The sequence below is a fragment of the Triticum urartu genome, chromosome 4A (assembly GCF_056163025.1).
Source record: "Triticum urartu cultivar PI428250 chromosome 4A, HENAU_Tu73, whole genome shotgun sequence".
NCBI lineage: Eukaryota > Viridiplantae > Streptophyta > Magnoliopsida > Poales > Poaceae > Triticum > Triticum urartu.
In genome coordinates, this window is record NC_141876.1 from 419,220,519 (window position 1) to 419,245,098 (window position 24,580).

Consider the following 24,580-nt stretch of genomic DNA (forward strand, 5'->3'; position numbering starts at 1 on the left):
CCTCATAATTTTGAGATGTCCTTTATAAGTCCATTTCAAGATTATCCTTTTCGTCGCTGATAATCCAACAACTCCGTTCTAGCCTTTGTTGTAAGTGTGCTCTGCCAAGATCTTGTTTTCTACTTCGTCCATTCCATTCCATTCTCTCTTTTCTTCCGGAGACATTATGATGTTGCTCTCTTCTACCCTTCTTCTTGTTCTTGTCAGGACCTTGTTCTTTTCATGCTTATCCATTTAACCGGAGTGTTGTACCCTTTTGCTCAAGTTCTTTTCATCTTATCAAGTCTTGCTTAACTTCTTAACCGGAGTGGTTTCAATATATATCTTGCCCTTCAACCTCAAGGTTTTTTGCAATGTTCTTTGTCCCTCTTTTCTAATGGAGTGTTTTCGACTTTGTTCACCTTTGTTGTATTCTTTTCTCGAATTTGTTCAACCTCGCAAGGTTCTTTGGTTGCACTCATTGGTCAAAGAAGCAACTTAGTTTTACCTCTTCTCTTTCCCTTCCGTTTTCCCCTCCGGTGCCATTCTAGATCTCGGGACGAGATCCTCTCGTAGTGGTGGAGTGTTGTGACGCCCCGAGACCGATGTGCCAGGTGTCCTCCAGTTATTCGCTATTATTGCCTTGTCTTTGCTTGCGTGTCATGCATGTCATATCATGTCATCATGTGCATTTCATTTGCATACATGTTTGTCTCATGCATCCGAGCATTTTTCCCGTTGTCCGTTTTGCAATCCGGCGCTCCTATGTCACCCGGTGTCCCTTTCTACCTCTTTTCGTGTGCGGGTGTTAAACGTTTTCGGATTGGACCAAGACTTGTCATGCGGCCTTGGTTTACTACCGGTAGACCGCCTGTCAAGTTTCATGCCATTTGGACTTCGTTTGATACTCCAACGGTTAACCGAGGGACCGAAAAGGCCTCATGTGTGTTGCAGCCCAGCACCTCTCCAAAGTGGCCCAAAACCCACCTAAACCCCCTCCATCTTCTCAGTCGTTCGATCACGATCGCGTGGCCGAAAACCGCACCTCATTTGGACTCTCCTAGCTCCCTCTACCTATAAATATGTGGCCTCCCCCGAAATTTTCGCGCACTCTAACCCTAACCTTCCTCCTCCGCGCGCCGCCGGACAATGTCCACCGCCACCGCCACCTTACCCGGACCAATCCGGAGCCGCCACCTCAGCATCACCGCCGCCGCAACCAACCACCACCCGCCACCTGTCGCTGCCACTCTCCTCCGCCGCCGCACCTCACCCGCCAGCCCGCCAGGGCCCGCGCGGGGCCCTCCGGGCCTGGTCTCCGCCGCCTGCTTCACCCGGACGCCGCCGCGTCCTCGCCGGGGCGCGCCGCCCCAGCTCAACGCCGATAGCGCCCCGCCGCCACCGACCCTCGCCGGCATCGCCACCTCGTCGCCGGGCGCCGCCCTGCCGCGACTGCTCCGCCGGAGGCCGCCGCGTGCCGCCGAAGCTCCAGCGCCGCCCGCATCGCCTCGCCACCCCGCCGACCTCGCCAGATCCGCCCCGCTCCGGCCACCTTCCCCAACTCCGGCGCCCCAAGCATCTCCGGCGAGCACTATTTCGGCCGCCTCGGTTCGCGTGTCGCGAGATCCAGATCTAGATCCATCCCCTCTCGGTTGACTTTTTCGTCTCTGACCCTAATATTTTTGCATACTTTGATATGTCATAACTTCCTCATCGTAGCTCCGATTCGTGTGTGTAGCATATCAAAATGTTCGTCTCGACGAGTACATCATTTCATCTCATTGCATCATTTTCATTTGAGCTTATCTTGATGCCCGAAATGTCGTTGGAAGAGGACTATGTGATGATTTTTGTCAGATCTCTTTCAGCAAATGGCCTTTTGTCATTTTTGCCATGATTAATGTGTGCATGCTATGATCCGGAGCTCTACATGTGTTTTGATGTATGCCATGCCATCTTTACACGGGTGTATGCCATGTATTTTTGTGATCTTTGTGGTGACTAGCACAAGCATGCAAAGTAGCTTACTCGTTGATGCTGTTTTCAGGGACTTAGAATTTCAGTAAGTCCTTGTCCTGTATTTGTTTTTATGCCATATGTTCATGTTGTTTCCTAGTGATCTGTGCCTCTTTTGAGGATGATCAGTAAGGATGTTTTGTTAATATTGTTGTGCTCTATCCATCCATGTCTTTGTTTGCATTTATGGAGCACCCTAGCTTGAATCAATCGAGCTCTACTTTTACTATAAAATGTTCCTGGCAGATTTTTAACATGTTTAGCGATTTTGCCAAGCTTATTGCTATTGATCCGTGCATGCTATGTTGTTGTTCTTGCCATGTCTAGCTTCTATGCCATGTCTACTTGATGAGTGTATGCTTGGTTTGTCATGCCATGCTTTGTAGTGAGTGCATTGAGCTCGTAAACATGCCCGAATTTTGCGTTCCTTACACGGTTGGGTTATAATGGGAACCCGTTGACAGTTCGCTTTGAATAAAACTCCTCCAGCAAGGCCCAACCTTGGTTTTACCATTTTTCACCTAGCCTTTTCTTTTCCCTTGGGAGTCGCGCTCCCGAGGGTCATCTTTATTTTAACACCCCCCCCCCCCGGGCCAGTGCTTGTCTAAGTGTTGGTCCAAACTAGAGCCCCTTGCAGCGCCACCTCGGGGAAACTCGAGGGCTGGTTTTAGTTGTACGGATTGCTTATCCGGTGTTGCCCTGAGAACGAGATATGTGCAGCTCCTATCGGGATGTCGGCGCATCGGGTGGTCTTGATGGACTTGTTTTACCATTGTCGAGGATGTCTTGTAACCGGGATGCCGAGTCTGATCGGATTGTCTTGGGAGAAGGAATATCCTTCGTTGACCGTGAGAGCTTGTGATGGGCTAAGTTGGGACACCCCTGCAGGGATTTGAACTTTTGAAAGTCGTGCCCGCGGTTATGGGCAGATGGGAATTTGTTAATGTTCGGTTGTAGAAAACCTGAAGTTGATCTTAATTAAAAAATACATCAACCGCGTGTGTTACCATGACGGTCTCTTCTCGGCGGGGTCCGGGAAGTGAACACGGTGTTGGAGTTATACTTGACGTAGGTTGTTTTAGGATCACTTCTTGATCATAGTTGTTCGACCGTGCTTTTGCCTTCTCTTCTCGCTCTCTTTTGCGTATGTTAGCCACCATATATGCTAGTCGCTTGCTGCAGCTCCACCTCATACCTTTTACCTTACCTATAAGCTTAAATAGTCTTGACCGCGAGGGTGTGAGATTGCTGAGTCCCCGTGACTCGCAGATACTTCCAAAACCAGTTTGCAGGTGCCGATGTTACCGAGCAGTTGATGCAACTAAGCTCAAGGAGGAGCTCGATGAAGATCTTGTCCTTTGTGTTGTTTCGTACTAGTTGATCAGTAGTGGAGCCCAGTTGGGGTCGATCGGGGATCTGTGTAGCATTTGGGGTAGTCTTTTTTTTATTTTGGGTTCCGTAGTCGGACCTTGATTGTATCTGGTTGATGTAATGCTTTATTCATGTAATTGTGTGAAGTGGCGATTGTAAGCCAACTATGTATCCTTTTCCCTTATGTATTACATGGGTTGTGTGAAGATTACCTCACTTGCGACATTGCTTTCAATGCGGTTATGCCTCTAAGTCGTGCTTCGACACGTGGGAGATATAGTCGCATCGAGGGCGTTACAATATCAGTGAGGCGATCGAAGGTTTGCTAAACATTTTCATTGTCGAGTCTTTTGAAGTGGTTGAAGAGATTGCGAAGAACGTCAACTCGAGAATCACGTTGGGTTGAGATTCCTTCGTTGACCTTGGACAACCTATCCCAGATAAGCTTTGCAAACTCCAAAGCACTCACTCTGACGTATTGTCCTTTGCTCAGATGTCCACATATGATGTTCTTCGCTTGAGAGTCGAGTTTCTTGAATCTCTTCACATCAGCAGCATTTACGGAGGGAGTGATGGAGGGAACGCCATTTTCCACAACGTACTATAGATTGTTGTCAATTGCCTCAAGATGCATGCGCATCTTGTTCCTCGAGTAGGGGTAGTCTGTCCCGTCGAAGGTACGGGACCCAGCTGAGACCTTGATTATGTCTGTAGTTGACATAACAAAAACTCTAGGTGGTTAAACAAAAATCACACAGAACAAGGGAGTACCTAGACTCTGATACCAATTAAAAGTGTGTTATATCGGCTAGAGGGGGTGAATAGGCGATTTTTACAAATTCGTCACTAAGGAAATACTACTTGAGGAATTTGCTAAGTGAGGAAATATAAACAGTGGATAAAGTACGCAGGTGCATGCATAACAAAGCAGTAACATGGTCATCATGATGAAATGAAACATACACAAAGCACAGGTAGCGTGTAAACAGGATAAGTAGGCAGTAGAGAAGGTGATTGAAGAAATAGGATTGAGGAAACTAAGAAATTCTTCAGTCAAAGTCTTCAAATAGCAACGATAAATTTCATCAACAAGTAAGCAAGGAAATGAAAGGGTTGAGGAAATCGAACTAGTAGCTCGGTGAAGACAGTGAATCGGTAGACCAGTTCTAATTGATGTGACAGTTATACGTCTGGTTGGAGCGGCTTGGTATTTAAACCGAAGGACACATGGTCCTTACTGTATTCTCCTTGAGCTAAGGTCACACAAACCTCGTCCAATCACTCATGGTAAGTCTTCAAGGTGACTTCCAAACCTTCACAGACTTGGTCACTCGGCGATCCACATTTTCTCTTGGATGCTCTAGACCATGACGCCTAACCGTCTGGAAGATGCACAGTCTTCAAAGGTAACAAGCGTTGCTTCCACATAGGAACAATCTCTTCAATGATTCTCAATGACTTTGGGTTTTAGGTGTTTGGGTTTTGGGTTTTTCCTCACTATTAATTTTCTCTCAAAGTCCTCGGAGGATGGGATGCTCTAAATGACAAGTGTCAATCTATCTCTCGGAGCAGCCAACCAGCTAGTGATTGAGGAGGGCGGCTATTTATAGCCAGGGAGCAGCCCGACATGATAGGACATAAATGCCCCTAATGATATGACCGTTATGTGGATAAGATATTTGGGATAGCTAGCGCGAAGCACATCAACGGTCGGAAATTTGAGCTCTCAAATTCCTCAGGGCTATCATGTTCCTCACTATAGGAAATTCGCATTGGCGAATTCCTAACTTCTCAGTCAGAACAAATTCCTCAGAGACCAGAAGAACTTCGGTTCTGTCATTGAAGAAATTGACTGAACTGCAAGAGATTTTTAAAGGCTTTACTCGAAGAACTGGGTTTGTGTAGGCTTTGAGATAAGCATCACTTGGAAGTTTTTCCTTAGTATTACCTCGCCCTCTTTAATAGTACAGTGTTTCCTATGACTCAAAAGAAGTAAATGAAACTATAAAAACAAAAGTCTTCACGCTTCATATCCTCGCATCAATATCTTCAAGGTCACACAAATTTTCTCATTTCCAAAGTCTTCAAAAAAACCAGTCTTATGAAGACATTCATTTTTAGGGGTCGACTTTCTTCGGATATATCAAACTCCTCATAGACTTATAAGACCTGTGTATACTCATAAACACATTAGTGCTTTAACCTGTAAGTCTTCAATACATCAAAATCACTAAGGAGCACTAGATGCACTTACAAAGACACATCTTTATACTTGCATATGTAGCGACTTTGTTCACCTCGAGGGTGGCTTTGGGTGGATGTTTGTATTTATCTTGTGAGACTCCGTTGAATAATTAATAAAGATGGTTGCATGCGTCATTTTGATGCAGAGGCCAGGGTAATCCTCCTTTTCGAAAAAATATATTTCAAACATACTAAAAATTACATCGAGATTCAGTGACCATTGAATGACCACCACTATCGCCGACGCGCCGCTATCGCCACTCCCTTACTGGAGCCGGCTTGACCTTGTCATGACAGCGGGAAGTCTTCGTGCACATGCCCCTGAGGACCAGCGCCCTGGAGCCACAGTTGTCGCCGTTGAGCCCTTGCATATATCTGAAAAACCTGACACCAAATCTCTCCACGTGACGAGAAATCCTGGCGTCACTGCCCATGGAGACAGCGAAAATCTACGCCGAAGCTCCATCGACTACGTCTAGACGGACGAACTCGAGGAGGATCGGAGTCCGGATAACAAACTTAAAGAAAAAGCGCTGCCATCCATCTGAGCGCCGTGCCTGTGAGGACAAAAAAATATAACCTAAACTACTAACCGGAGCGAGGCACCGGGATTCCCCTCTCTGCAACCGGCTACCAGACCGGCAGGCAGAGGAGAGGCAAATTTACGGGCTCACCGGTGAAGCCTTGAGGAAGAGTTTGTGGTAGCCGTCTAGAGTTAGAGGAGTAAACAAGAGGAAGTCTAAAATATGATGCGTTAATTCAGTGTCAGTGTATCCACAAACACTTCTTCTTCGGTACAACCCCCCTAAACACATTGACGGACCAGATCTGCCCGACAAAAAGGGTAGGATGGTCCTTTTATAAAATACATCACCCGACAGCAGGAATCGACCATGGACCTCCCGCAAACACACAAACGAGCCGAACCACTACAATGAGCTAGCTTTCTTGGCTAACTAACTGCACGGAGTTTTAAGAACTATGAGAAGCGACATATTTGAACATTTTTTGCGGAAATTTGAACGTGACCTTTTTTAACGCGAATATTTCCAATATTGTAAAGAAAATTATGAAAGTGGAAACAAATTTTCCGAAACGTGGAACACATTTTTGAACTCCAAACAAATTTAAAAAATGTGATTTTATAATTCCGAATTTCTTTTGAAAACACAAAAAAAATTGACACTCTAAAGGATTTTGAAATGCGGCCATTTTTTGATATTTTTGAACTTTCTTGAAAAATATGAATACAAAAATAAATATGTTGAACATATTTTGAGCTTTGTGACTTTGAAAATGAAAAAAAAACAATTCATAGACTTTCTTAAACGCTCCCAAACCGGTAAAAAACGGCTTGGAACTGTCTAGAGGTTCCCAAAATCGGCATCTGCAGAGGCAACAAACGGATTAAAATGGGCTGACCCATGTTCATTCGTAACGATTGCGTATGTGGGAAATAATGAGCGTCATAGGGTTTTCCCCCGATTGACACCGTGGCGTAGTTAGGCCAACGCCTAAATAGTTTTTCTCTATTTTTATTTTTATTCTCTTTTCTTGATAATTCATTTTCCTTTTCAAACTTTATTGTTATTTTTTAACTTGTCATAAAAATTGATTTTTATTTGGAATACCCTAAATGTTCTTGTTTTCAAATATTTTCAGAATTTTAAAAATATTCTGGAATTTCAAAAGAAATCACGTTTTCGAATACATTGTTCATAGACTATATGTGCTTTGAAAAAAAGTTGATAATTTCTTAAAATAGTACATTTTTCCTATTTTTGTTCAAAATTTTCATCAATTGTTGGAAATTTGTTACTAATTTTTGAAAAGGTGTTCAAACTTGTCAAAATTTCATGCACAATTTATCGGCCTTTTTTCACCGAGAAAACTCCAGAAAATGCAAAATCTGTCGGAAGCTCAAACAACTTGGCATGGTGCCTTGAATTGACCATATAAGCTCACGGAATAAATTTGGGTCATGTGACAGATGCCGAAAACAATGTGGTCTCAAACGGGCCCTTCTCGCCTACCCAAACACTCTCGTTGAATATGGTCTATTTTTGGACATGCATAAAATGACCTAACTTACCTAACTTTTGCCAGTAGGCGAGCATACCCATGGTAGGCACCCATGCCAAGTTTGAATGAATTCTGACACCGTATGCAAGTTTGTGTCACGTCCGACCATTTTTTCACCAAGAAAACTCTAGAAAATGCAAGAATTGCTGGAAACTCAAATAAACTTGGCATGGTACTTTGAATTGGTCATACAAGGCCATGAACAAAACACTCTCAAATAGACCATTTTGGCCTACTCGAACTTCCTCCGTTGAACATGGTCAATTTTTCTACATGCATGAACTGACCCTAACTTTCGCAAGCAGGTGGGCATGCCCCATGGTAGTCATCTATGCCAAGTTTGAATGATTTTGGACACCGTATGCAAGTTGCATCACGTCCGACCATTTATCATCGAAAACTTCGGAAAAATGCAAGAATTGTTGAAAACTAATAAAAAAATTGGCATGGTGCATTGAATTGGTCATACAATACCAAGAAAAAAAAATTGGAGCCATTTTAGAGAGGTTGAGAAACAAAGTGCTCTCAAATGGACCCTTCTCGCGTACCATGAACATGGTCAATTTTTTGACATGCATGAAATGACCCCATTTTTTGCAAGCAAGTGAGATTGCCTAGGGTAGGCATCTATGACAGGTTTGAACGAATTCTGACACCATATGCAAGTTGCATCACGCCCGACCATTTATTGGCTATTTTCCACAAAGCAAACTCTAGAAAATGATAGAATTGCCTAAAACTCAAAAAACTTGGCATGATGCCTTGAATTGGTCATGCAAAGCCAGTAAAAAAAATTGGGGGCATTTAAGGGATGTTGAAAATAACGAGATGCTCCCAAACGGACCCTTCTGGCCTAGTCAAACACTCTCCGCTGACACATGATATTTTATTTGAAATCTCAGGACGGACCCCAACTTTTGCTAGCAAGTCCGCCATATTGCATCTGCGTCGTCGGCAGTCATGCTCTCCCACACAACGACCCAAAGCCCCCTCCCCACGCAGTGGTTTTGCCTTCCACAAAGATTGTGGCGACACCGCCGTACACGAGAGGGCGGCGGTGGCAACAAGCAGCCGACATGCTTCATCCCGTTTCCTCCTCTTTCCACCCGGTTGCAGAAGTCTTAATGGTTCCGTCCCTACTTCCTCCACAACATAGATGATCATACCTCGACGGAAAAGGTAGACGTGTCAGAGTGGTTCCAACGCATGATGCAAGAAGCTCATCATGTTTACCGCGCTCTGGCGCCGAGGTGGACGGTGGCAATTGGATATGGAGAGGAGGACAAGGGATAGGATGTGCGCAAGTGTGAATGTTACAAAATTACCAGAACATATGACCTTTTGGGAGGGGGTGTGCAAAAAAGTTGTTACATCGAAGTAGTCAACCGCCCACCCTGTGTAAAACTGATGCAGCGTGGATAGGACTGCAAGCAACACACTTGGCAAACTTTTAGGATCCATATATAAATTTCAAAGTATTCGGATTAATATGACACACACCAAATATTTTTGAGACTTATGGTGTATTTTACTCTTAAAAGATGTCGTCGTTTATAAAAAAATCGCAATTAAAAAAATGTTCTAGTTTACAAAACAACACAAATTTTAAAAACTACACTTTTCCAAAGTTTATTCACATATTCAAACAATGTCCGTGGAGTTTCAAATAACGTTCGCACTTTCAAAATTTGTTTGGAATTTCAAAAATGTTCTTGCATTCAATTTTTTGTTCACAAATTCAGAAAAATGTTTGACGAAATTCCATAAACCTTTTTGGTTTCAATTTTTTTTTGACTTGTTAAAAACATGTTTGAAAATTCCAATTGTTGTTCATGTTTTCCAAAAATTGTTGGTTTTCAAAATTTTGTCCGTACTTTTCAGAAAAATGTTCATGTCTTATCATTGTGAACAATGTTTAAAGACACGAACATTTTTCAAAAATTCATTTACTTTTTCTGAAAATGTGATTTAATTTTTCCAATTTATGAACAAAATTGGAAATAACTAAAATTTTATGAAATTTTGAACAAAATTAAAAGCATTCAATTTTTGTTGAGAATAAAAAAACTTAAAATAGGAAAAAAATAAAAAATAAAAAGAAACAGGAAAAAAATGGTTCACTACACTAAACGGATTGCTGTGATCATTCTGCTAGCGTTTCTTTATTGGACAACGAACTCTATCAGGTGGATTGGCTAGCTACCAGCGCTTATCATACTGAGGTGCTTGGTTCGAATCCTTTTGCTGGTCATTTTCTTGTTATTGTTTATTTTCACAGTTTTCACGCAATAATGGGCCGGCCCAGTCGGGAGGCTCTCCCTCTGCGGACGCACATCAGTCAAACAGAACGCACCTCGTATTGGGGCATCGAATGCATGTATAGGTGAGGTGTGAAAACACTACATTGCCCCTGTATACGTTTTAGAAGGAGGTTGTACCGAAGCGGGACTCATCCACAAAACGAACATTTGTTTTGAAGCAAATGTGAAAGCATTGGTTGCGTGTGCATCCAACTATCCATTCACACACATATGCACCTCCATTACCTTGTCGATGACAATAAATAGCTAGGGACAGGCAAGTGCTAGCTTGGTGTGTCCTATGGCTATGGAACGACTACTCTAGCAGTGTCAACGACGGCTCCGCCTCACCGGCGTACATATAGAGCTACGAGCGTTCGCTGGCGCCGGTGCCATTTGTTGGCCCCCAAGTAGGAGAAAGCGAAGTGTTGACACATGTAAACATGCAAGCATCGCACGGCACATGTTCTCGAGCAACTGAGCTACCACCAGTGTAGACGTAGTACACATTGTGCTGGTCATTTTCTTGTTATTGTTTATTTTCACAGTTTTCACGCAATAATGGGCCGGCCCAGTCGGGAGGCTCTCCCTCTGCGGACGCACATCAGTCAAACAGAACGCACCTCGTATTGGGGCATCGAATGCATGTATAGGTGAGGTGTGAAAACACTACATTGCCCCTGTATACGTTTTAGAAGGAGGTTGTACCGAAGCGGGACTCATCCACAAAACGAACATTTGTTTTGAAGCAAATGTGAAAGCATTGGTTGCGTGTGCATCCAACTATCCATTCACACACATATGCACCTCCATTACCTTGTCGATGACAATAAATAGCTAGGGACAGGCAAGTGCTAGCTTGGTGTGTCCTATGGCTATGGAACGACTACTCTAGCAGTGTCAACGACGGCTCCGCCTCACCGGCGTACATATAGAGCTACGAGCGTTCGCTGGCGCCGGTGCCATTTGTTGGCCCCCAAGTAGGAGAAAGCGAAGTGTTGACACATGTAAACATGCAAGCATCGCACGGCACATGTTCTCGAGCAACTGAGCTACCACCAGTGTAGACGTAGTACACATTGTTCCTGGGGGCAGCCAACATGGAAATTTTTGAGCGACATTATACAACCGGTTGACTAGCCGAGATGGGGACTGAGTGAGGCTGCTGGGACAGCACAGCAGCCTATTCACTTGTCTGCTAGTACATGCGACCTGCGTATTAATATCGCTCGCAGAAATACCATGCATATTAATATCACGAGAAATTTATCTGGTAAAAATGTTTGTACACGGTATGAAGGGAAAGGACGTCGTCTTTTTTTATGGAGCTATCCCCCTGAAGCTGAAGGCTCTAATGCGGTTAAGGAAGCACGCAGCACACATGGCAGCAGCAGCAGAAGGTTAAAAGCGCGGGCAACAGGGCTGGAGTTACGCGGCAGCTCGATCGATGGTGAGCAGAAGATCCTTCCCCACCAGCTCCGCTCTCGTGTAGTTACGATGGGCTGGCGAGCACCAACGAGGCGGACGACGCGCTGGGGTGCGAGCAGGCATTCACGCGCCTGAGTGGGGCTATAGTACACCTCGGAAGGGCCATGCCACTGCCAGTGATGCCAGGCCGCAGGTTCAGACGGGTCAACCGTGCAAGACCCTCGTGCTCATATATTCTCCTTTTTCTCTTTGCTCTTCACACCAGTGTCGGGCTTGTCTTTCGAGTTTTTTTAATACAGTACAGACGCAAGCGCATATATACATGTACATACACTCATCCATATGAACGTACACACGCATATTCTAGTTCTATGAACACCTCCGAAAGACTGAGCCGGCATATTATCTTAAAAATTACAAAGTCACCGTAGACACTTCATCGTCGACGGAAACGTCTCCTCTCACTGAATGCGTATCGTCAGATATCCTAAAATAAATACGAGCATTATGATTTGAACCCTAGTGGGCTCGGAATACCACAGTCCCTCTTATTGAACTCAAACATCTGCCCCACAGTTCCCGCGGACATGTCTTTCTCTCTCTTTAGATGCGAGCAGGAAGGATATTAATATGTAAAATACCCTTTAGAACATGATGGTAATTACACCTGGTTACATATTTTATTTTTAAAATATTCAGAAAAAGTCAAAATGTTCTAAAACTTTTTCCCAGCAAACTTGAGTTGTCATTTCTGACGTACAAAAATATTCTTCAACAAAATTTTCTCTGACAAAAATGACAAATATTATCTGACAATAGCATGCACAGTACTGCATATATAGCAACAAATTTGTTTTTTTACGTCCACAACAGCATGAAAGTCCTTTCTTCACAAAAGTTTTTATACGAGTGCAACAATAGATCTAATTTGTTCACCAAAAGTTTCTCATTTTTTTGACTTTCTTACAAATTACTATTTCTTTTTTGAAATTCAGGTGTAATTACATCCGAGAGCCATACATTCACGTCTATATTAATATGCATTATGTATTTGCATAATGTTAAACATGTACATAAAAATGTTCCTGGTGTATACAAAAATGTACAATGTGTACGGAGATCTATGGCTTAAAAATTGAAGACATAAAAATTTAATTGAAAAAATATTAATCAAGTATTCGAAAAATATTAAACTGTTGAAATACAACTTGTATTAGGATTATCACTCCTACTCTGTTTGTAGTAAAGCTAGGTCAGATGCAGCTAGGCTCTTATATATACTCCTTGTACCGGCACAATATTGTATCAACCCACAAACTATTTCTTACTTCTCTTTATTTCTCTCTCATCTAAAATACTCCGACATTCACGTCTTCGGTTGTCTTTGTTTCCCAAACTCCTACTCCATTTCTCCTAACAAATTTTCCCCGCACTCTACTCCATGTGTCCATCTAGATTTTTCTGATGAGCATAAAGGTTATCCTTGTCTAGATCTTGTTAGTGGTCGTGTTCATGTGTCTCGTCATGTCACATTTGCTGAAAATATTTTTTTCCTTTTCCGAGCATCAACGATTAGATCCCAACTCACCCACGCCGTCCACTAGTCCTTCTCGTCGAAATCATCTTTCCTTCTTTCACTCACCGACCTATTCAGCGAAACCAGCCGAATCCTCTACCACGGTAGCGGATCCTGCCACGACCACTTCTGACATCACCTCTGTTCTAGCAGACGAAAACCCATTCACTCTGTCGCGGCAGATCTCCTGCCGCCGCAGTCTTCACCGCCATCTCCCGCATCCGCTTCCTCCGTTGCGCCGGACACATCCACCACATCTTCCCCCACCCTCCTGCTCATGCTATTCTCGTTCCAGCTCCGACTAACCATCATACCATGCGCACACATGCCAAGTACGGGTTTCGTTTACCTGCAAAAGATCGTCTCAATCTTCATGCATCTCTATCTCCTTCCTCTCTACCCAAATCTTACAAATCAGCTCTCCTAGATCCTAATTGGCAGCACATATGAAAGATGAATATGATGCACTTCTACAGAATAACACGTGGCAGTTAGTTCCTCGTCCTTTCAATACAAATATCATTTCGGGCAAATGGGTTTTTCGTCATAAATTTAATTCTGATGGGAGTCTTGCACGTTATAAGGCTCGATGGGTATGTCGTGGTTACTCTCAGCAACACGACATCAATTATGATGAGACTTTCTCTCCAGTTGTCAAGCCCAGCACTATTCGCATTGTCCTTAGCATCACCGTCACTTCTTCTTGGCCAATTCATCAACTAGATGACAAAAATGCTTTTCTTCATGGCTCTCTTCAAGAAACAGTCTATTGCCAACAACCTCTTCGCTTTGAACATTCCTCCTATCCTAACCATGTTTGTATTCTTCAAAAATCTCTTTATGGTCTTAAACAAGCACCACGTGCCTGGTTCCAACGCTTTTCTACTTATGCTCAAACCATCGGCTTTACCCCTTTCTGTTCTGACACTTCACTCTTCACCTTTCATCACAACAACAACACTGCTTACCTTCTTTTATATGTTGATAATATTGTCCTCACAGCTTCCTCACAACAATTTTTAGATCATATTATCTCTCTTCTTCGCCACGAATTCTCTATGACAAATTTAAGTCTTCTTCACCACTTCTTAGGTATTGCTGTTATCCGTGACCCCTCTGGTCTTTTCTTGTCTCAACGTCAGTACACTCTGGATCTTCTTTCTCATGCTGGTATGCTTGATTGTCAAACTTCCCGTACCCCTGTTGATACAGGTTCCAAACTCTCTACCGACGGTGATCCTTCTCTTTATCGTAGTCTTACCGGTGCACTTCAGTATCTCACCTCTCACTCGTCCTGAAATTTCTTTTACTGTCCAACAAGCTTGTTTATACATGCATGATCCTCGTATTCCACACTACAATCATGTCAAACGTATTCTTCGGTATCTCAAAGGCACACTAGACTTAGGTCTTCATATCAACAAATCCTCTCCCACCTCCTTGACAGCTTACTCTGATGCACACTGGGCTGGTTGTCTAGATACTCGTACGTTCACATCTGGATTTTGTGTTTTTCTTGATAACAATTTGGTTTATTGGTCTTCAAAAAGGCAGGTTACGATCTCCCGCTCATCTGCTGAAGCTGAGTACCACGCTGTGGCTCATGCGGTTGCTGATACGGTTTGGTTGCACAGTTGTTGTCGGAGCTGCACCGTCCTATTGAGCAAGCTACCATTGTTTACTGTGATAATATTTCAGCTGTCTACATGTCAGGGAATCCGGTTCAACACCGTCGCACCAAGCATATTGAGATCGACATTCATTTTGTTCGAGAGAAGGTGGATCTCGGTCAAGTTTGCGTTCTCCACGTGCCTACTTCTGCTCAGTTTGCTGATATCTTTACTAAAGGCATGGGGACTACTCTGTTTCAAGACATTCGTTTTCAATGTCGTCGAGCCTACCGTTGACACCGCGAGGGGATGTTAGAATACAACTTGTATTAGGATTATGACTGCTACTCGGTTTGTAATAAGGCTAGGTCAGGTGCGGCTTAGCTCTTATATATACTCCTTGTACCGGCACCATATTGTATCAACAATTATTCAATAGAATTCTACATGAACATGTATAAAAAATGTTTTGACTATATATGAAAAATATACAATATAAAAAATAGACATAAGAATGTTGATCATGTATTGAAAAAATGTAATAGATGCCTACAAATGTATACATAAATAATTATTGGCCAAAAATGTTAATAATGTATTTGAAAAATGTTGAACATGTATACAAATTTTATATATTACATAAAAAATGTACAATTTTTTTATTTTTTTAGAAAAGGAGGATGACTCCCGGCCTCTACATCTGGGAGATGCATGCGGCCATTTTATTGATTATTCTCGAGGACCTTACAAAGTAGAACAACCAAATGCCCGAATTCGCCATCTTGGCAACACCTGCCGCTACTCCTATCCAAATGGTGAAGGGGTGCAAGATGGGCCACATACCCAGACCTCTCACCTAAGCTTAACATCTAAAACCGGAGGCCCCGACCAAGCCATCTGTCGGGTCCGGGGCTCAAACCGGTCCGACACACTCACATGTGTCGTTGTCGCCGTCTTCCATTGGTCCATCTTCAGAGCAGATTGAGGTGACAACCTTGGCAGGTCCTCCGCCATCGACGCCACCATGACGCCAAACGACGACCTCCACCTACGCGAGCCTTCGCAGGTCCTCCGCCATTGACGCCACCACGCCGCCAGACGACGACGTCCACCTACGCGAGTCCATCTCCAAGCAACAGACGTAAATCCATGCTAGGATAGGGCCGCACCACCGCCGTCGCCCATCACCCACAAAGCGCCACCCAACCCCAAGGTTCCCAAAGCGGCACCTTCAAGAAGGGAACGTCGCCGTGAGCGCCGCCGCTGCCCAACAAAGGTAGGGTTTTCGCCCGGGAGACCTAGGGGAAGGTGAAGTGAGGAGATCAGTCCATACCGATCCCTCCAAGGAGGGGAACGACGCCCTCAGGCGTCTCCGTCGGCGCAACCGGTCATGGCCGGCCAGGAATTTCGCCCGAACTAGATCCCCGCCACCAGCAGCGCCTCCTGTACAGAACCCGTGACCAAGAGGAAGCGCGACCCGACCAGGCTGGGCCGCACGCCGAACAGGGGAGGAGGGGAGGCGCCAGATCATGCACAACGACCACCGTAGAAGCCGCCACCAGCCGCCAACGACCACCGGATCCCGCCGCCCGCGCGGTCGGGACACCAGATCCACCGCCCGCACAGCTGCTAGCCGGCCGTGTCTTGCCAATGGAGCCGCCGCTCCAGATCCGGGGTTCCCCACGCAAAAGCAGGGCAACTGAGGCCCCGCCGCCACCATCCTTGGCGCCCCGGGCTTGCCCGGTGACTGCCTTAGGCGACGGCGAGGAAGGGAAGAGGGGGGTGAGGAGGAGGGCGGCTAGGGTTGGGATGTATATGCAAAAGGTAGACATTGAGGCATATATTTTTTAAAAATGTGATTATCTATTTGATATATGTTAAACATGTATAAAAAATATTTCTGATACATACGAAAAAATTAATTATGTGTTGGAAAAGGGAAAAACAAAGAAAGAAAGATAAAAGAAAAACAAAAAATAAGAAAAAGAAATTGTTGGCAGCCCTCCGGTGGCGGCGGCTACGGTTTCCACTGTGTTGCCGGTGGAAGGGGGTGGCTATGGGGGGGGGGTTGAAAATAAATTGTTGGGCAAATAAGCATCTTCTGTGTGTACCTAACTGGAAGTATCTCTCATCTATATCTATACCAATATAAAAAGACTCAAAGAGGCAGATCCAACTAATCTCGGTCATCGAATTAAGTCAATCCAACGACCTAGACTGCACCAATGGCGAGCGTTAAACGTGTTTAACGTGTAATTAATATCATACCAAATATTGCACTAATTACATAATTAACACACAAATAATAACATTCCTAATATCCGCTTGTAATTAATATATTGCCTAAATATTAACGCGTGCGTTGCACGTGTGTATTTACTAGTCACGCTAATTACTGGGAAAAAACGACTAGGAACAAACAATCTGCATTAGATTAACAAGCATGGGGGCAATTACAGGATATGTACAATACATGCTGGAGTCAAATAAGAATATAGTGTAATACCATTCCAGAATTGCCCCATGCGTTATATTCTCGTTGAGTAATTAAGAAGAAGCCGCTGGAGGCCATGGAGTAGAGAGGTTATAATGGCAGCCTATGCACACATGTCGTACAATAGAAGTGCTGATCTATTTGTCTAAAAAAAGAGTGTTGCTCTATAAACGGAGGGATGACTCTGCATTTTCGGCCATGTGCGCTGCTCTGCATCTCTATCAAAAATCAGTTCTCGCTAGAAACTAGCGGGGCAAGAATTTTGATGCACTCGGAACGAGTAGAAGGAGTTTTTTTTTTTTTGCAGGAGAATAAAAGACTGGCAGTGGATAGCATCTATTGCAAGGCAACGATGCGGAAGCGGCAGCTTTTACATCTCGAAAAGAAAATCCCAAGGTACAAGCAGGAACAATAGGTTTTGCATTCTCTTTCCTACGGTTTGTAAAAAGGTTAATGTATCTTTACATAGATATATCCATCCGACTTATGCTTCAGTTCTTTTGAACTTTCTAGCCTTCCTCATGGCACCTGTTGTTTAAACTTGACATACACCAAAATGCAGGCACATACATATTGTGAATCATAGATTTTTAATTATCACTTTAGCTCTTAACGTGTTATCATTTATTGTAATTACATAATACACATACAAGGAGAGAGAGGAAGGACAAGAAGAGTGGGAAATAGAGCACGTGGACCAGTGTGTGTGGGTTGGGTTGGGGGGGGGGGGTGGTTCTTGCAGAATGCTTATTAGGTTAGTATGCTGTTGTTTTTTCTCCCGTTGCAACGCTCGGGCATATTTACTAGTTAATATATAAAATACCCTTTAGAACATGATGGTAATTACATCTGGTTACATAATTTATTTTTAAAATATTCAGAAAAAGTCAAAATGTTCTAAAACTTTTTCCTAGCAAACTTGAGTTGTCGTTTCTGGCGTACAAAAATATTCTTCAACAAAATATTCAGTGACAAAAATGACAAATATTCTTTGACAATAGCATGCACAGTATGGCGTATATAGCAACAAATTTGTTTTTTTTACGTCCACAACAACATGAAAGTCCTTTCTTCACAAAAGTTTTTATATGAGTGCAACAATAAATCTAATTTGTTCGCCAAAAGTTTCTCATTTTTTTGACTTTCTTACAAATTACTATTTCTTTTTCGAAATCCTGGTGTAATTACACCCGAGAGCCATACATTCCCGTCCATATTAATATGCATTACGTATTTGTATAATGTTAAACATGTACGTAAAAATGTTCCTGGTGTATACAAAAATGCACAATGTGTACGAAAAGTAAATATAAAAAATCTATGCCTTAAAAATTGAAGACATAAATATTTAATTGAAAAAATATTAATCAAGTATTTGAAAAATATTGAACATGTATAAAAAATGTTTTGACTATATATGAAACATATACAATATAAGAAAACAGACATAAAAAATGTTGATCATGTATTTAAAAAATGTAATAAATGCCTACAAATGTATACATAAATAATTATTTGCCAAAAATGTTAATAATGTATTTGAAAAATGTTGAACATGTATACAAATTTTTTATACTACATAAAAAAATGTACAATGTATATGCAAAAAGTAGACATCAAGGCATATATTTTAAAAAAAATGTGATCATCTGTTTGATATATGTTAAACATGTATAAAAACTATTTCTGATACATATGAAAAAATTAGTTATGTGTTGGAAAAGGGAAAAAATAAAGAAAAAAAGATAAAAGAAAAACAAAAAAAAGAAATTGTTGGCAAGCCCTCCGGTGGCGGCGGCTACGGTTTCCACTGTGTTGCCGGTGGAAGGGGTGGCGATGGGGGAATTGTTGGGCAAATAACCATCTTCTGTGTGTACCTAACTGGAAGTATCTCTCATCACGCTAATTACTGGGGAAAAACAACTAGGATCAAACAATCTGCATTAGATTAACAAGCATGGGGGAAATTACAGGATATGTACAATACATGCTGGAGTCAAACAAGAATATAGTGTAATACAATTCCAGAATTGCCTCGTGCGTTATATTCTCGTTGAGTAATTAAGAAGAAGCCGCTGCTGGAACACGACACTGCCGATTGGCCCGGTGTCATTAGTGGTGCACATTACATAGTCATCACTAGGCGATTTACCTATGCGAATGACGATGACATCATAGGGCAGATCGAAAGTGCAGCAGATATCATAGATTACTGAATAAAGAACTCTCGGAGATCTCTATATTTCAGCCGTTCTAATCATGTAAAGCACTAAACAAAGAGCATGTGATGATCTTATCTATCTAATCACTGTCACTCGGCGTTATTCCTGTCGCTAATTAACTAGGACCTAGCCAGCGGCAGCCGATATGCATGTACGCACTTCCATGTCAATTCATGTGGGCAGTGTTTTTGCACCTTACATTTCGCAATCATCTTGATTTGGTCTTCTCTCGGCTGGGTTCGTCGGGCTACAATAGATAGAGTGCTGGGTGTTGGTAGTTTCTAGGAGTACCTTTTTTTGTGTAAGCAACCACGACCAGCATTTCCACCAACAAGAAAGTGCTATAGCTGTCAAGGGCAAGGATCTGGCCCCTCAAACAAACTGAAAGACTTGAGAAAGCGCGCGCAGAAAAGCGGAGCAAAGGAAACGAAAGGTCCGACGCTTGTCCACGCCAAATCAGCGCAAAGTCGCCGCGAGGTTGTGAAATCGACAATGCGTGGAACAAGTTGCATATTGCGCTGCTGATCTCCTCATCACGAATTCGATCTTTTCCTTTTTGGCCTTCTGACCGCAGGTCCAAGCACAAGCACGTTATACTCGAGCTAGCCGAGCCTTCCTGTTTTTCCCTTGTGGATATGGTGTTGTATCCACTACCCTAATCCAGATATGCTTGATATGTGTTCTTGTTTCAAGAATACGTGCGAAATATGTAGCTGCTCCAGGTAGTATCTCCATACGCATGATTGCTATGCACTGCAGTTTTGGAGATTATCTGTGCAGACCGAAGGGTGAATCGACAGTGGGTTAAATCTTGTTGTTCTGCCTGGCTCATCTGAGCCACGTCATTTACTTAGCTTGTTGCCCTGCTAATCAACTGCCAAAGAGGGAGCTAGAATAGACTTAAACTATGGACCATCGCCGACTAAAACTGAAGTTTAAAGATGGACTTAACTGATGCCGTGCCCATCGTCCATCGGCGACTCGACTAGTCCTACCGTGGTTGTTCTGTAGCCTGCGACATGTCGCAGTACGCGAGCGCGCAGCCACACACACACGACGAGGCACGGCACGTGCGTGAGGGTGATAGACGAGGGTTCGATGCAGCAACAGTGGTGTTGGTGTGGCGCTCGGAAATCTTGAACGTGATAACCTCAGCCACTAGCGCGCTCGGATGCACGCAGCACAGCAGGGTCTCGGTGTCAACGCACGCAAACAGAATCCTACCTGCCTCACTCTGCCGACTCGCTGAGTATGCACGCCGGCCTGATTTTCGCACGATCGAGGTAGATGCGCTCAGCTGCGTCCATGTGCGCCTAAACGACTGGAATGACAAAAGCAAACAGATTGACAAGCACGCAGAGAAGGACCGAGTTCAAACCAAGACTTGAACTTGTAGGCGAAAGCTAAATCGAGCGCCGAACTTCGACTCTCTAAAATCAGCACATCAAACTCTCTGATCTCGGTCTATTTTAAACTCTGGGAGCATTTAGCTGGTATTCGCTATTAGACGTAGATTTCTTTTGATGAATCGCACAACCCTCTAAGGGTGGCGTGAGTTATATATATATTGGTGGTACATAGGTACAAAGTACAAAGTTTAGCACGGCACGAGGTATGCTAGGGTTGGTCGTCCCCGGCGACTCTGCGGCGGCGGCGACGGCGCCCCGCCTGCCCGACGGGGCCATGGCCCCTGTCGGATCCCTTGCCATGGTTGGACTCCGTCCTCCCTATGGCCACGTTGCGGCCTTGTCCGTTTGCTCGCCGAGGGCTTCACGAGTCCGCGGCGGCTCGCGTTTTCAATCGGAGGAGGAGTCCGTGGAGGGTACTTACCCTAGCTGCTACGCCATGAAATTCTCTTGGAGCACTCCTGTAAATCCTTTCGACGGGGCGGCTGAGTCTACAGCACCACATCACAATCGTGAACCTCCAGATCGTGCTTTTCTTCCAACGGGAGAGATCAACATGCACTTTTCTGCTGCGATGTGGTCGACCACGCAACCCCTAGCAATCATGTCTGCTGAAGCTAAGGATAAGCCGGAAGACGGTGGGGGCGAAAATGGGGCTCCCCTTGCGGACGCCGCCCGCCCGAAGCCGTCTGATGGTGGAACCGAGGTTGCAGCCATGGAAAGCTATGATGCGCATGTCACGGCGACGACGGCGGGAGGCTCTCAGGCGCCAAAATCACATGGGGATTCTGACCTGTACATGTCTGACGCAGATTCAGTTTTGGGCAAAAGATACACAAGGCAGCAAGAGGAAGAGTTAGAAGCAGAGGTGCGGGCCAAAGCTCTGATTGTGTATAAGGAGCAACTGGATGGAAACGCTCAGAAAAAAGGAAAACATGATGAAGTTGAAGTGGTGGCAGAAGGTGTTCCAATGGAAGGCTTGGAGGATTTGGAGGGGCCATGGGGCCGCTGGTAAACTGACCGGGCCAGGTGTGGCGCCCCGTCAGGAGCAATGAATATCTTCAGCTGGAACTGTCGGGGAGTTGGGAACAAACTGACAGTTCGTGAATTGGTAGCACTTGCGAGGGCTGCCGACTCAAGTTTTGTTTTTCTTTTTGAAACTAGGCAAAAAGCAGAAAAAGTACTTAGTCTTCGTGGTAGGTTAGGACTAAATGTTTTTGTTGGTGTCGACAGTAATGGTCTTAGTGGAGGTTTGGGTCTATTTTGGAACGATCAGTTGCATGTTGAAATAAAAGATACTAATGAAAGATATATCGATGCTTATGTCCGTGTGTCCGACAATGCACCTCTTTGGCGACTTACTTGTGTCTATGGGGAGCCAAGGGTAGAAAATCAGCACCACATGTGGTCACTAATGCAAAATCTTAAAGCACAGTCAGATCTACCTTGGTGCATTATTGGTGACTTTAATGAAGCTATCTGGTCGTTCGAACATTTTTCGGCTTCGCGGAGAAGTGATAGTCAGATGTTAGCATTCCATGACACTCTGGAGATGTGTGAACTCATGGACCTTGGGTTCTCAGGGTTACCCTACACTTATGATAACAAAAGCAGGGGAAGAAGGAATGTGAAGGTCCGTTTGGATAGAGCAGTTGCGGACAACAAATGGAGAGATATTTTCTCCGAATCCAGGGTGGTCCATCAAGTGTCACCATGTTTTGATCATTTGCCTATAGTGTTGCATTGTGAAGCAGAGGTGCTGCAGCAACGAAAGCAAAGCCAGCGTAGATATGAAGTTATGTGGGCAAGAGATTCATGCCTTGCGGAACGCATCCAGAACGCTTGGGCATAGGCTGGCGCCAAGGTAAATTTAGGTGATATCCGCAAGGGACTTGGGTCCTTAATGTCCGAGTTGCATGTGTGGAGTAAGAAAAAATTCGGAAGCATAGTAAAAAAATTAGAACAGTCTCGAGCTCGCTTGGAGGAACTATTGGCTACACATGCTGACCAAGAGGAGATACGAAAAGTAGAAGATGAGATGAATGAACTGCTATATCGCGAGGAACTTATGTGGATGCAAAGGTCTCGGATAGACTGGCTGCGAGATGGGGATCATAACACAAAGTTCTTTCAAAATAAGGTTGTGTGGAGAGCGAGGAAAAATAAAGTGGGAAAATTGGTGGACGATACAGGAGTTAGCCATGAGCAACCGGCTGTTATGGCGGCCATGACAAATGCATACTTCCAGCAGCTTTTTACATGTGATGCCTCTCTACAACCTGCACCTGTTCTGGACTTGTTGCAACCGAGGGTTACTACTGAGATGAATGAACAACTATGTGCCCCTTTTTCAGATAAGGAAACCAGTGACAGTCTTTTTCAGATTGGGCCCTTGAAGGCCCCGGGGAAGGATGGTTTTCCTGGACGCTTCTTCCAGCAAAATTGGCTTGTGTTAAAGGAAGGAGTTATAAAGGCAGTGAAGGAATTTTTTAGCATGGGTGTTATGCCAGAAGGTGTAAATGATACGGTCATAGTGCTCATCCCCAAGGTAAATAATCCGGTAAAGTTAACTGATTTCCGCCCCATCAGTTTGTGCAACGTCATTTATAAGATTGTTGCAAAGTGCTTGCTGAATAGATTGCGGCAGATGTTGGATGATATCATCTCCCCTATGCAGAGTGCTTTTGTCCCTAGACGGTTGACCACCGATAATGCTTTAGTGGCGTTCGAGTGTTTTCATTATATAAACCTAGAGAAGAGACCAGATAAAAGTTTTTGTGCATATAAATTGGATCTTTAAAAGGCATATGACCGGGTGGATTAGAGGTTCTTGGAACAATCGATGCAAAAGTTGGGCTTCTCTCATCAGTGGGTAAAGTGGATCATGACATGCGTTACCTCGGTGAGATATCAGGTGAAGTTCAATGGAGCTCTCTTGGATTCGTTTGTACCACCGCGTGGGCTACGGCAAGGTGACCCTCTATCCCCATTTTTGTTCCTCTTTGTTGCTGGTGGTCTTTCCTCTTTGCTAAGACATGGGGTGCAGAGCGAAGAGATCCAACCAGTCAAAATTTGTCGGAATGCACCGGGTATATCCCACCTTTTGTTCGCAGATGATACCCTTCTCTTTTTTAAGGCTGAAAGAGAACAAACAGAAGCTATTAAAAGAATCATAAATGGGTATGCGAACGCTACATGGCAACTTATAAACCCTCACAAGTGCTCTATCCTGTTTGGAGATAGTTGCCCTGTAGGTGTTCAGGAGAAAGTGAAAAATGTCCTTCAGATTTCCGGCGATGAGTTTGAAAGCAAGTATCTTGGGCTACCAACGCCAGAAGGCCGTATGCACCATGGAAAATTCCAAAACCTACAATAGCAACTCACCAAGAGAATTTTGTCTTGGGGTGATACTCTGTCACAAGCAGGGAAAGAAGCTCTGATTAAATCTGTAGCCCAATCATTACCAACCTATATTATGGGGGTCTTCAAGATTCCTTTCTTAGTTTGTGATGATCTGACAAGGCTTGTAAGGAATTTTTGGTGGGGATCAAGACAAGGAAAGAGGAAGACCCATTGGACTGCATGGGAGAAGATAACTGAACCAAAACAACGAGGTGGGCTTGGATTCCGTGACTTCAGACTCTTTAACCAGGCCTTCCTGGCCTGGCAAGCTTGGTGACTCATAGAACGACCAGACTCTCTATGTGCCATGCTGCTCAAGGCAAGGTATTATCCTAATGGGTCACTTGTTGATACCGTATTTGCAGGTAATGCTTCGTCATCATGGCATGAAATACAGTATGGGTTGGAGTTACTTCAAAAAGGTCTAATATGGCGCATTGGTAATGGCGA